The sequence below is a fragment of the Delphinapterus leucas genome, chromosome 4, assembly GCF_059928025.1.
Source record: "Delphinapterus leucas isolate spDelLeu-1000000601 "Yukka" chromosome 4, BTC_Dleu_Yukka2, whole genome shotgun sequence".
Taxonomy (NCBI): domain Eukaryota; kingdom Metazoa; phylum Chordata; class Mammalia; order Artiodactyla; family Monodontidae; genus Delphinapterus; species Delphinapterus leucas.
Genome location: NC_143132.1, coordinates 90646338 through 90662045, shown reverse-complemented (window position 1 = coordinate 90662045; position 15708 = coordinate 90646338). Strand labels below are relative to the sequence as shown.

Here is a 15708-nt window from a genome sequence, read left to right as displayed (position 1 = left end):
ATATATATAATTTAGCATAGAATATTCAGAAAATGAACTAATGAAAAGAAAACTCACACCTATACTTTAAATTCCAATCCAACACCACTGGTCTTCCCCATTTCATATAGTATCTTTCTTCTCTGTTAGGTACCCTGGATAACTGAGGTCTTAACCATAGGTCTTCTCCTTGGTTCTGCCACCTTGCTGGTGGAGTTATTTCCAACCTTCAACCCACTTCAAAAGGCAGGCAAGGAGAGTCTTGTCTTTTAAAATTTACTTTGGTAGACACTTAAATGCTGTATTCCTTAAATTCTGGCAAACTTGAGAATGCTTGATTGTTGCCTTTTAATCAAAGGAACTTAGATGGGTGTAAATGTATTGAGTCTTTTCTTTTTTGCCTTAAAACTTCTTAAACAGTAGTTCAACAACAATGTATGTTTCTTGCTTTTTTTCTGTTTCTCATTTGATTAGTCACAGGATTATTTATTCCTGAAGTTCAGTTCAATTTCACTAAGATATGTCTTATATTTGATTACTATGTGTATCTTTTCGCTCTTCAAATTCAAGTTTTTATTTCAGGAAAATTTTCATCTATTACGTTTTGAATATACATTTTATTGTTTTATTTTTCTGTTTTCTTTTTCAGAAGCATAATTATGCATGTGTTAGAATCCATTTGCCTATCTTTCACATTTATTATCATCTATTTTTTAAAAATATCTCTGTTCTTTGTCTCAGTACTTTGATGGTTTCCTCAGGCTGATTCTTTATTTCTCTATCATTTGTATTATTTTGTGTAGTTGCTGTTCCATCTGATATGACTTTTTTTTTTCTTTTGGCCATGCCATGCAGCTTGTGGGATTTAGTTTCCTGACCTGGGATTGAACCAGGGCCATGGCAGTGAGAGCACCAAGTCCTAACCACTGGACCACCAGGGAATTCCCATGACTACTTTTTTTTTCATTCCTTTTCTGAGCTACTGACTCCTACTAGCTTACTTTTTGCCTTTTTTTGTTATCTTTTATGTCTCAGTTGTTTTATTTTTTCCCCATTCTTTTAGTCTCCCTGTTACCTTGAAGAATTTTTTGTATTTCTTTCCTATTTTCTATGGTAATTAATAATTTACATTTACTGAACTCTCAGGATGTTCCAGAAACAGTGATTTTCAAATCACTTTGTATTCATTTTGTAGTTAATATTCAGAATAAACTTATGAGAGTAGGTACTATTATTAACTGTTTTTACAGATAACTAAACAGTAAAAATTATTAGTTCATAATTTACAGTTATGAAGTCCTTTCTATTGGATGAAGCACTTGCTTAAGGACATTGTGGAAAGAAAAGAGGAGAGTTAGCCAAGATCACAGCTTTGATTTAGGCACTGTGACTCAAACGTTCTTTCATCGAATATCATTTACCCTGAAGGCGTATCTCTCAGTTTTGGTATTTAGCACCTAAAAGTGCATACATAGAGGTTCCCAGTGTTTCTGTTTGGTGACTGTTGCTTCTTATTCCTTCATCCCAACTTTGTTTTCATAGGACAGTATATAAATAAAAATGATGTGCCAGCTTGGTTCAAAGATACAAAGCAAAATCAGTAAAGGGAAAAGGCACAAGGGGCAAATTCCACATGAAAACAGGCTCAAACTTCTAAAAGTCCTCTCCCAGTGACTCACATGAGACATGCTTAATTCCTCCAGCCGTGAACGTGACAGAATGTGTGAAATATTGTTACCAGGGAAGCTCATTAAAGACTAATTGCCTAGGGATTTTATTAGGGATTGGTCACATAAGCACCCTTGGCCTAGCATGTACTGAAATTCTAGCTTCCCAGAAGGAAAGCAGGTAGTCAGCATAAACCATATTGTTTACACAAACAGTTTTGGCACAGTGAACTACTACACGGTTCTGGGAACGGTGGAAACCCTCCCCAAATCCAACTTCAATGCACTTGGATCCACTCAGAAGTAACAATCTAAGAGAGAGAGCAAGGGAGTAGCCACAGTGCTTTTTAGGATTTAGGCTCAGAAATCCCACACTGTCACTTCTGACATATTAGGTTTATTAGAAATGAGTCACAATGTCCAACCCACTCTCAAGAGGAAGGAAGGGGATATTCCTCACTAATTCTGATAAAAGATGGCAATATTTCTATTTATAGCTCCTGTGAAAATACTATAATTTAATAGAAGAAATGTAGTCTATAATCCGATTGTCTACCAGTTTTGAAATCATCCAATTCTTGATTATTTTAAGATTTGAGAAATTCATATCCCTTTGAAGACTTAATAATACTAATTATGTAAATATTCCTTACATCAAATTCACATAAAATGTGACAAAATGTACCAATTAGCAGGGTAAAATGTATAACAACATTTATTTTGATTCAAAAGATCCTATTACTCTATGAAAACTCTGGAATGCAAATCTAAAGAGGAATTGGATTTCAAAGGTAGGAACTCATTGTAGGTCACTACCATATCCTGACCAAGACCCTTAAAAACAATCCCACGAGGAAAGGAGACTGTAAACTAGTGATCGAGCTAATGCATTACCCTAATGTTCTGTCGAGAGAGGCTTGGGTCTTTAGAGTTCAGCATACCTAGCACTGTGTCTGCAGATGATTAACTACGAGAATCGCAAATGTAATCCCAAATTTGGGATTTGAGCAATGCCTGAGCTAATCCTTGAGCTTAGGCATTGACTCGGATCATCAAGGGCTCATTGCAGATTATGAAAATGCCCAAGAGACTAGGCAGTTCCAAATTAATACAGTCTCGCTGTGTGATCATGAGAAACAGCATTAAGCAGTGAACTTTCTGGCTGGTTTTTAGAAGCAGGACTCTGCCTTCATGTTTGGATTATTTAAGCCCTAGATTCTTAAATAGTGGTGGGAGGGGTGGGTGACAGCAACACTGCACTCCCTACAACTAATGCCAGTGGACGTTTTTAGGAAGGTAAGAAATGTGAGCACATTTATAATCTAAATTTATGTAGTGTATTTTGTAATATTACAGTTTAACAGTTTTGTCAGGTTATGTGACATGTAAACTCTAGGATGAACACTGTTTTAATAAGGGAAAATGTTTTTTCAAGATAGAAATAAAAATTTACAAAAACGTATGAGAAAAACGGGTTTTTGGGGAACACAGCTGATTTTATTTTCTTGTGTGTTTTCCTTATTTGTATTTTAGGTGAGGAAGAGATTTAACATCTGTTCTCTTCTTTATATATACTTAGAGGTCTGCATGAGTCCTGTCATGAAGTACCCAAGGAAGGTAGTCAGTTATAATTTAAGACCCAAGTATAAGAAAAAGGGGAGAAATTACAATTAAGAAAATCACTTCAAGTCACTATGGAGCTTATTCCTAATGACTATATAAGCAGTGTAACCTCTGAATTCCCTATTTATTTTTCCAGGTTATTGCAGGAGGTCTGCAACATTAGGCAAACCTGCACCTGAGTGAAATTGCTTAATCAGTTATGCTGTTTCAATAGCACATCTAGTGAATTGAACAAGTGCCAAAACACTTTAGTTCCAAAGGAAAACCATAAACATTCATCTTAGACTGAGTCTTTGCACACAAACTAAATTGGAGGACTTAGGATATTATCTGGTATTTCAGACCAGAAGGGAAAATAAAATATATTTTTCATCTGAGATGTCCAGATAATATAAACCAAGGGATATGTTTTCTCTTGAATTATGCTGGTATTTTCTTTTATCCTCTATTTCAGATTCAGGTCAATTCAACAAACATCTGTCTATTGTACAAGGCATTTAACTAGGCATTGTTGAGATGTGGAGATAAATGAGATTCAGTCTTTGCCCATAATAATGTGGGAGCAGAGATGGACTGGAAATGGCTACCATTTTGGGGGCACACACTACACATCTGTAGCTGTATTAGCCATCTTTATAGCCTTTTAAACCAATTTCTACTGCCTCCTAAAAGTCTGTAAGAATTTATTTTCCTATTATCTAGAGCGGAAGTCTGAGAACCTGCGAATTTATGTAACTTAACTAAGAAACGCACATATCTTGTAAGTGACTAAGCCTGGATTCAAATTCAAATCACTCAGATTCTATAACTCAAAATGAACAGTTAATATCTGCTGATGAACAAGGCAGCCATATGTGAATGCATCTTTAAGAGTCAACATTCATTGGACAGATATTCAATTAGAATTCATCATCCCAGATCTCCTAATTTATAAAATCGATGAATGATATGGACAATATACAACCATTTTATGACAATATTGCTGCTATTGTTTATATTTCAATGATATGTTTCCTGTACAAGTAATGTACAATCCCAGAGCTATATGTAATTCCCTGTTTAGGATATACACTTTGATATTCCCATTTTGTTTATGTACCATATGGATACTGAATACTGTAACAAATAAAATCAGTTTGTTTGTTTGTTTTTGCGATACACAGGCCTCTCACTGTTGTGGCCTCTCCCGTCGTGGAGCACAGGGTCCGGACGTGCAGGCTCAGTGGCCATGGCTCACGGGCCCAGCCGCTCCGCGGCATGTGAGATCTTTCCAGACCGGGGCACAAACCCATGTCCCCTGCATCGGCAGGCAGACTCTCAACCACTGCACCACCAGGGAAGCCCTCAGTTATTTTTGATAAGTAAATTTTAGAAAGTTTAAAGTGGGGCTTATGGGCCAAATGACAATTCTGGAGACTCCCATCTGAGTTACATACAAAAATGTTGTCCCAGCTAATGAATACACATGAAGGAAGGAACCAAATGGATCAAACTGCATCTTGTCCTCTGCCATTATGTAATTCTGTAAACACAACAGTCTACAGCTGTTGTGCTGCAGACTGTTATAGCAGCTGTTGTGCTGTAGACAGTTGTGCTGTTACAGTTATAGAAGCTGAATGCAAATAATTGTCTAACTTTGAACTTCTTAAGTTTAATTCTAATTAGATTTTATTCCAAAATCAAGGCATTATACAGAAATGCTGCTATAAAATAATAAAAGTATAAATAAGGCAGCCTTCTGATTTTGATTCCTAATAGCTCTTACTCCAAGTGTGGATAACCTACCTCACCATGGTTATGAATGAAATTATTCATGCAACCTTCACATATAAGGATGCCTCTTCTTGTAGTCCGTAACTCAGAAAGTCTTATGTTACTAATAGATACAAACCCTTGAATATCTTTATTATCTTCCTCATCTCAAAAAGCTCTGAATATATAATAAGCATATGTTCTTTGTATGTGTGTATCTTTATTACATTAAAAAAAGTCAACCACAACATGTCTCCCTACAACATCAACTGTCCTGAAGATACAGAACAGTTTTGACAGACACAATGTTTTTATTCTCAAAAGTTTCAGTAGGAAACAGCACCAGCACAACAACGATATGTAAGTAAGAAAGTAACAATATTAGACCAATACCCTGTAAAACATTAGCATTATATGTTTATTCAACATAAAGTAATGTAAATGATTTTGGCAGTATAAGTCTTCCATCTATATATTCTATGCGGCCTGGTGGGACCTCCAGGTGTTCATCAAAGTCCAGCTCCCCTGTTACTATAGTGCCCAAATTGTCTCTAGGGCTGCCGACCTAGAATGCATTCTGTAGTCTCACCTGAAGTTAGGTGTGACTATGTGATTAAACTCACCAACAGAATACGAGTGGATGTGTCATGTGCCCCTTTGGATCTTGGCTTTTAGATGCAGAACACTTCCATCACATACTCTCTTTAGATGCAGAACACTTCCATCACATACTCTCTTTCCCTTTCCTGACACATCCTGGTAGATGTGTCAAGGCAGTGACTCAGCCTCTATCATGCAGAATATGAAAATACTGTAGGAGAGATTGGAGCAACAAAGGACAAAAACCTGGCTCTCTGACAAAGTGGAGCAGAGATTCCCTGGATGATCTCGGCCTTTCATATAAGGGCTTCCACAGAAAAGAGAGAGGAAAAAGTCATGTTTTTATAGTTCTTATACTTTTGAATCTCTATTGCAGCAGCTTATCTGTCAGCCTAACTAAGGCATGTGGGAAAGACCCCTCTTAAAGGTCTGGTTTCCTCACTGACAAAATAAAGATACTAGACTAGAGGGTCTCTAAAGTCTCCCCAAGATAATATTCTGTGAAATTGACTATTTTATTCTATGACAAGTTCTTGTTAAGAAGTTGGAAAATAAAACCTGCAAGACATTCATATTAATGAAGCAATTGCTATACAAATATAATGAAAAGCAATTACAAATTTAAAGAATCCAATTTAGATAAAGATTTATATGGTGTTGACAGACTCCAGTCTATTTATATTCCTTTAACTGAACAGAAAAAGAAAACCCTATAGAGATTCCATAGTGAGGCAGGCTTCAAATTATTACTAATCACCACCTTTCTCCCTAGTGCTACAGGAAACTGAACACAGAACATGTGGTGCTATGTGGAACTGACTGGACAGAAGTACAGAAATAAGAATGAAGGGTTCATGCAATAATCAAGAGTGAGAAGCTCTGGGACTGTGAGGAAGATAGAAGTACCATGTGTTTTCAGGCCAGGCAACCCATATAGGCATACCAATGATGACACTTACTGGTAGTTATGTGACCTTGGGAAAGTCACTCCACGTTCCCTTTTCTCAGTTCCCTCATTGGTAAAATAGCTATGAAAATAGGATCCATTTCAGAATATTATAAGGTTTTAAAAAGACAGTGCATGTAGAGCACTAAAGTGGCAAAAGTCACAGTTTAATAGATGCTAGCTATTTTTGTTATGATACTACTGCTTTTGTTAGTAGTAGAAGTATGATTTTAAGCTATCAAAGATGTCATGCACCCAGGGCTTCCTTGGTGGTGCAGTGGTTGAGAGTCCGCCTGCCGATGCAGGGGACATGGGTTCGTGCCCCGGTCCGGGAAGATCCCTCATGCCGCTGAGCAGCTGGGCCCGTGAGCCATGGCCACTGAGCCTGCGCGTCCGGAGCCTGTGCTCTGCAACAGGAGAGGCCACAACAGTGAGAGGCCCGCGTACCACAAAACGAAAACAAAAACAAGCAAACAAAAAGGTGTCGTGCATCCAAACACTGTAGAATGCAAACACCAAGTTACACAAGATGGGCTATCTTCAAGGGGACTGCAATTGCCTTGATGAAACAGGACTCAACTATGGAAAATTAATTCATAATTAAGTAACAGATATATGCTACTGCATAGAAATGCAGTAAGTATTCACAAGGTGAAGGAAGTGTAAAATGGCATAGACTTTGTGGAGAAAACATTGAAAGCCTGTGCTAAGGATAATAAAGGCTTGAAGCTTGCTGTGTGTTGAATATTATTTTAACTGCTTTACGCACTTGGCTTATGTAATCCTCACAATAATCTTATGAGTACATACTTTGCTTACTTCTATTTTATAGATAAGTAAATTGAAAGATAGAGAGCTCAACTAACTTGCCCCAAAGTTACAGGTGGTACTCGATGGAAGCTGTATAAGAACTGACAAACTGAAACAAAACCAGGGCCAGATCAGAAGCACCGAGTGACACTGAGTTCTTAGAAAGGATAAATCGATGAATGAAAAGCCCATGTCATTCCAAGTAGGGAAGAAAATAAAGACAATCAAGGAAGAAGATTTTGAGTATGACTTATGTCTGAGTGAGAGAGGGAACAGATCTTAATTAGAGCAGTGGCTAAAATAATTATGAGTATGCTCTTATTAAATCCTATGCATTTACATATAGAAATGTTATTTTAATATGAAGGAATGTGATTTTTATAGAAGCCTTGAAATTATAGTGTAATAATTAACCAGTGTTTTTTATTTGTTTAGATAATTATATTCATTTAAGTCTAATCTTTGTCAGACCTCATATTAAGGAAAATGTAGTCCTCTCTCAGCGTTCTGAGACTTTCTGAATGTGTAAAGAATTAGGCCAGGAGACTGATAAGCAAGCTTTCTGCACTTTAATAGAAATGACATTAAAATATTTCCCTCTTTTGGCCCATTTTAAAGGAGTTTTTTTCATGGATAGCATGAACTGAAAAATGCAAGTATTTTATTTGAAGCATTGATAAGTGAAAAAAATATTACACGAGTTTGATGTGAAGTATCTGCTTGTCTAATGAAATCCTGGCAGAAATATGCCTTACTTTTAACACAAGTTAATTTTATAAATCAAACATACTCTCAAGAGAAGGGAAATAGCACTGTGTCATTTTTTGGCAATCGTTCTAAAGCTGAATATTTAAACAGTGAATCTTGGCACCCATAAAAGAGTTTAAACATCAACAGTGTTCTTAAAAAAGACCAAATGACAGTTGAGCTGTGGAAATTCTGCTAACTTTCCATGTAGGAAACATCCTGAACAGAAAGAGGTCTATGTCCCTTTATGCCCTTTATATGCTACATTAATAATTTGAAAGATATATCTATATCTTGTTTAAAAATTTTCTCAAAGACTGAGTCTGCTTAGTGGAAAAATGTAAATTAGTGTTTGGTAACCAGGTTAAAAATGTCATTTTAAAAATAATTTTGTAGTATAGTCTAAAGTCAGGGAGCCTGATTCTTCCAGCTCCATTTTTCTGTCTCAAGATTGCTTTGGCAATTTGGGGTCTCAAAGCTACAGTAATCAGAACAGTTTGGTACTGGCACAAAAACAGAAACATAGATTCAATGGAAGAGGATAGAAAGTCCAGAGATAAACCCATACACCTACGGTCAACTTATCTATGACAAAGGAGTCAAGAATATACAATGGAGAAAAGACAGTCCCTTTGATAAGTGGTGCTGGGAAAACTGGATAGCTATGTGTAAAAGAGTGAAATTAGAATACTCTCTAACACTATACACAAAAATAAACTCAAAATGGATTAAAGACCTAAATGTAATGCCAGATACTATAAAACTCTTAGAGGAAAACATAGGCAGAACCCTCTCTGACATAAATCTCAGCAATATCTCTGTTGATCCACCTCCTAGAGTAATGAAAATAAAAACAAAAATAAACAAATGGGACCTAATTAAACTTAAAAGATTTTTCAGAGCAAAGGAAACCACAAAAAAAAACCAAAAAGACAACCCACAGAATGGGAGAAAACATTTGCAAACCAAGTGACCGACAAGGGATTAATCTCCAAAATATACAAACAGAACATGCGGCTTAATATCAAAAAAAGTAACCCAATTAAAAATGGGCAGAATATCGAAATAGACATTTCTCCAAAGAAGACTTACAAAGGGCCAAAAAGCACATGAAAGGATGCTCAACATCACTAATTATTAGAGAAATGCAAGTCAAAACTACAATGAGGTATCGCTTCATACCAGTCAGAATGGCCATCATCAAAAAATCTACAAACAATAAATGCTGGAGAGAGTGCGGAGAAAAGGGAACCCTCCTACACTCTTGGTGGGAATGTAAATTGGTACAACCATTATGAATAACAGTACAGTTTTATATTTAAAAAACTAAATATAAAACTATCATATGATACAGCAATCCCACTCCTGGACACATACCCAGGGGAAACCATTATTTAAAAAGATACATGCACACCAATGTTCATTGCAGCATTATTTACAATAGCCGAGACATGGAAGCAACCTAAATGCATATCAACAGAGGAATGGATAGGAAAGACATGGTACATATATACAATGGAATATTACTCAGGCATAAAAAATAAAAACAAAATAACGCCATTTGCAGCAACATGGATGGACCTAGAGACTGTCATACAGAGTGAAATAAGTCAGACAGAGAAAGACAAATATCGCATGATATCACTTCTACGCAGAATCTAAAAAAAAAATAGTACAAATGAACTTATTTACAAAACTGAAATGTAGATGTAGATGTAGAAAACAAACATGGTTACCAGGGGATAAGCGGGGGGAGGGATAAATTGAGAGATTGGAAGTGATATCTACACACTACTATATATAAAATAGATAACTAAAAAGGATCTACTGTATAGCACAGAGAATTTTACTCAATACTCTGTAATAACCTATATGGGAAAAGAATTTAAAATAGAGTGGATATATGTTTATGTATAACTGATTCACTTTACTGTACACCAGAAATTAACAACACTGTAATTCAAATGTACTCCAATAAAAATTTTTTTAAAAAAGTAATTTTGGTTATGTTGGTATGATGGAAGTCTCCCTTTATTTTATAAATATAAAAATGTATACTCAATCATATTTTCAGAGTAGAGTTTATTACATATTAGCAAACTTCTGCTAAGTTAAAATAAAATATTGAAGATGTCAAAACTAACAATGCTCATATTCTTGCTGGATTAGTTTTCATAAATATGAAACTGAGACATCAACATTCATCAGTTTTTCATAATTTAAATGAATATCTCCACTTGTTCTTTACTCTTATTACTGCATTTAAAGTTTTCAAAGGAGACTTGTTACTATCCTTCTGTTATTTATAAATAAACCTATATTTTCAGTAAAGATGGATTCACCCATTCTGGAATTCGTTGGGCTCTAGACCATAAAGCTGAACAAGACAGCATTATACCTCCCCAAATGAAGTTTCCAATCTACAGTGAAGGGTTCTTTTAACAATAATAATTTTAAAAATTAGTAATTTAAAAAGACTAAATATGCCATAAATGGTGTATTTTGAAAGGCTTTAAAAGAAATTTTTCTAAATTGGTTTTATATCTACACTTCCAAAGGTTTAATAGAGAACTATGATTGGGATTTTTTTATTTCTCCGTGTTTATGTACTTTTTAAAAAATTTTTGGATCAGATAATTAGGGTTTTTAATCTTTTACTCTGATTTCCTTTTATGTGAAGTACCTGAATACAAAGGTGCCTAGAGAGACAGACATGGTTAGGGGGGCTATATTTGAGGTCAGTAAAGAATTCTTTAGACTTACTGAGATTCATGAAATGCACATATAAATGCTGAGTTCTCATAATCAAGAGTAAGAGCTCAAAAAAGTCTTTAGCACTTACAAAAGATGTCAATCACGTGCTTTACTGCTTATAGATACATTTCTATGCACATTATTCCAAACAATGGAGAAAGAGAGACAAACTAAATTTAAGCTGTGAGTAAATTTCAATAATTCTAGGTTGTTCTACTCTAAACTGTATACATCTTCCTTTAAATACCCATTTTTAAAATTTAAATTTAATCCAGTTTATTTTGATATTTTAAAAATAATGTCTATTTTCTCTTTCAGATGTACTGTTTAAGAGGATTTATTTTATTCATGTGAAAAAGTTGATTTATTCTCTGCAGAAAAGAGAAGAAGGTTGATGCTTATCAAGACACAAGAAATGCAAAACAGGCTTCAAGAGTGGGAAGGGGAAATACTTGCCTTGGACTTTCCTTGATTACTTGTACAGTTATTGGTAAAATATCCAAACAGAATACATTCGGCTTTCCTTGCCCCAGGCATATCACTATTTCACATTTTCTTGTGGCCCTGTCTTTCTATCGTTCTGTTATCCACATAGCCATCTTGAAATTTAATAACATTTATCATTCTCCAATTAAGTTATATGAGGTGAGACTCTAACTCAATTAACATATATCATGTGGGGAGCACTTTATATCTTTCAAACACTGCTAACACACTCCAGTTCCAAGTGGATTCATAGCAGAGCAGTCAGCAAGTCTTAAGGACTACTCTCCTGCGATCTATCTTTTTCTCTTTTTTTTTAAATAAAAGATGCTACAGTTTTTTTCACTCACTTACTTAAAACTATAAAACTATGTTATATTTACTTCAAAAAACTGCTTTTCTATAAAGAAACAGAGGATTTTTTTGGTTATTATTTGGTCTTTCTGAATATGGGGAGGTTATGTAGATTTTTGAAGAATTTAATAAACTTTTCTCCTTAACCTAATCGTAAAAATCTTAACAATTATTAGAATGAGTATATATATTTCATACATAAGTAAAAATGCTGAACTTTAAATATCCTCAAATACAAAACATTAGAAATCAGTGGATGATCCAGTGAAAATAAATAGATAAAAAATAAAGAGATAAGAATCTAATTCTCATGGCACTGAATTCCTCAGTTGTTAAATGATCATGGTGGGAAAGTAAATCCTGTCAAGGGTTTACCTCCTATACTCACAAAAAATATTTAAATATACTTCAGTATTAGTAATATATGTATTAAGAAATCATAATAATTTCAAGATGTAAAGAATAAAAGATCAATTAAAACTTAATTGCCCTGTGCTATGTGGCTGCTTCCCACTAGCTATCTATTTTACATTTGGTAGTGTATATATGTCCATGCCACTCTCTCACTTTGTCACAGCTTATCCTTCCCCCTCCCCATATCCTCAAGTCCATTCTCTAGTAGGTCAGGGAGATCAGCTCGGTAGTTTGTGACCACCTAGAGGGGTGGGATAGGGAGGGTGGGAGGGAGGGAGACGCAAGAAGGAAGAGATATGGGAACATATGTATACGTATAACTGATTCACTTTGTTATAAAGCAGAAACTAACACACCATTGTAAAGCAATTATACTCCAATAAAGATGTTAAAAAAAAACTTAATTGCCAAAAAATATTTCTTAAATAAAACTAAATGTATTACTCACTTTTTAAAGGAATCTTGAAAAGAACATATATGAAAGCAAAGAATTTCTTTTTTTTTTTAGATTTAGAACTATTGTTCTTAACTTGATTTTCTGGGAAAGGATACTTTTCTGTAAATGGACCTTACTACTATTTGTTATGTAACTCCAGGGAGTGCCATTCGAGTGCCGTTCATTTAATGTATCGTGTGAATGGTAACCTCGTGGTTGAACATGATGGAGGCCCACTGTCTACACCTGGTTCTCATTTGGTTATTATGAGGTAGGTGGACACAGAATCTGCTGCATTCCATAGGATGACTTTAGGTGGTATTAGAATGATTCCTGGGGCCAGCTACATAATTTCTAGGGCCCATTGCGCAATGAAAATGTGCTCCTTGTCCAAAAAACAGAAAAGAAGGTTTTTCCTTTCTTACACAGTTTCTCTATTTACTGTCATGGTGTTTTTAAATTTTTCTATTGCATATTACACACACCCTCCCCTCCCCTGGGCACAGAGAAACTGACAGGAGTGCAGACCCTTACAGGTGCTTGGGGCCCTGCCCTAAAACTTGTTGAGCCAGACTTCAAGTGTCCCTGTCTCTGAGCCCAACCCTGGCCAGGAGTGGAGTACAGCCATCGCTGCTGGGCAGGAGCAGGGAGCAGGTGGACCAAAACCCACCTCAGGAAGGTGCTGAGAGGTGAGAATGCATATGAGCTCCAAGTCCCTGAGTTATGTTCCATTGTATCACTGGGCTTCACTTAAAAACCACAAATTCAAAGATAAAATTAAGAATTTTAAGAAGCAAGCTCAGAGCATTAAATCCAAAAGGAGTACCTTCTGGGTATAAGGCCCTGTGCTGGTGCACTGGTTGAACACCTGTGAAGAAGGACGGTGACTACATAATTCATCATCTAAACCAGGATGGTTTTGATCTTGAAAGGGGCACCACTGTAACCTCGCTGGGACAAGAGGCATAAATCCACCTGATTTGGGACAAATTGTGATGAATAGTTACCCTACAGAAAATACAACTCAAATAAACCTTTAAAATTTATAAATTCCTAGGGACCCACAAGAAAAAATCCAGGGGTAGAGTTGGCTTAAATCCAATGATCCCTGTTCCATTTCTGTAGGATTCGCTTTGCTTTGCTCCTCTTCATGTCCTTTCATCCTGAGGCAGTTATAGTTTAATTAGTTATAGCAGCTCCAGATCTTAAATTTGGTTAAAACAATATCCAGAAGAAGAATAAAGTTCTCTACCATCTATATACTAGGTAATTCCAGAACAGAAAAGGCCTTTCTAGAAGCTTCAGGAAACCTCTCCTTCAGTTACATTGACCTAAATTGAATCACATGCTCATTTCTGAACCAATTACTATCAAAAGAGACAACTGATTTTAAGCCTATAAGAACCACCTCCAGAGATGGGAATGGGATCAGTAGATGGGCTCCATTGAAGACTGTAAATCTCAAAGAAAATCAGGTTTTGTTAAGAAAATTCCTGTTATGAAAGTGGAAACAGTACAGATGCAGAACTGTCATCTAATAATGTTGAACTGATTTTTCCTGGATAAACAGAGGAAACTCAGTGATACGAGCCCAGATCACATTTGCAGTGGCACATTATGTAGGCATAGCCAAGCCAGACAGGCAGATTCAGACGAGTTTGGTCTTCCTAACAAGGCTCTTAGGACCCCTTATGATTTTGTTTCCTGCCAATATCTCTCACCACCACAGGGGAGGCAATATATTATCCTTACTCTATTAGGGTTTGTTTTTGTTTGTTTGTTTGTTTTTTTGTTGGAGTCTGAGAATTAAACTGACATAAGCCATCAGCAGAAGGAAGGCATACAAATTTACTTAATGTAAGTTTTATGTGATATGGGAGCCTTCATAAGGAATGAAGACCCAAAGAAATGGTGAAACTTAGATGTTTTTATATTAGGTTGAACAAAGGCATTTGTGGAAAAGTAAGTAAACTATATGGGGGGGCTAAAGGAAGACAAGAAAAGAATTATTTTAACAAAGTCTGTTTGTGTAAAATTCTCTTAGTCTCAACTTCTCGTTCCTGATGATAAGAATGTTACTTTTCTAGCATATGGAGGATATCTTTCACAGAGGAGTTTCATATCCTGCTTTTAAGAAAAAGAAGGTCAGAATGTTTTTCTTATCTTTGCTGTTTATCACGTGCCTTTAACTCAAAATAATCAATCTGCCAGAGCGGCATATTTTGGGGTGATGTGTTCAGAACTCCTTCACCACGTACCTGACAAACAAAGGAATCAGACCCAAAGAAATACTTGAAATGGTCAAAATGTGTGATGCTCTATTACCCTATTTTACATCTCAAGTTCCTAGTATTTACTGAACACTTAATACGTATGCATTAAATTAAGGACAAAAGCATTATTAGGGCTAAAAAGCATCATTACATTTTGACAAAATTTAGGAAGATATAACCATTTCAAACTTAGATGTATCTAATAAATTAGTTTAAAATATATACAGAAAAATGGATAAAAGTACAGGGAGAAGTTGACAAATCTATTATAGTGATTATGAAGTCTCCCCAAATCTATCTATAGATTCAATGTAATTCAAATAAAATTCTCTGAGATATTTTCCTATATATGGGAAAGCAAAGGGCTAAGAATAGCCAAAATAAACTTGAAAAAGAGAAAGATGAGATGACTTTCCTTACCAAATGTCAATAATATCAATATATACTTTCATTCATGTAAGAAAATGATAGAAAAATTAACCAATGATTGAAATTAAATTGGTTTAACCACATGTAAAATATTTTTAATATTAATAAAATATGAACATTTTATATTATCTTATAAATTAGAATATTTTGATACCATATGAGAAGTGGTTCCATATATGTCACATCTAACAATGTTCACCCTTATTAGAATATAAACTCCATGAGGACCAGGAAATTGTGTTTGTGTGTGTGTTTTCTATTGAAAGAGTACTTAGCAGCTAGTAGGTGTTCAATAAATATTTGCTAAATGAAAGAAGAAAGAATTAGGAAAACCACCAAAATATATTTCCTCAGAAGAATACATAAAGTATGGTATGATTAGAAAATGAAATACATTTCAAAATAAAAAGTAATATACTATAGATAAATAGTGTTGTGTTC

General features: G+C 35.3%; 1 non-coding gene across 1 annotated transcript; it reads right to left on the bottom strand.

Moving 5' to 3' along the window:
* Window positions 1-848: 848 nt before the first annotated feature.
* Window positions 849-920, bottom strand: TRNAE-CUC (transfer RNA glutamic acid (anticodon CUC)). The gene has a single exon. It is a non-coding gene; the product is annotated as a tRNA-Glu (tRNA).
* Between the last annotated feature and the right edge of the window lie 14788 nt (window positions 921-15708).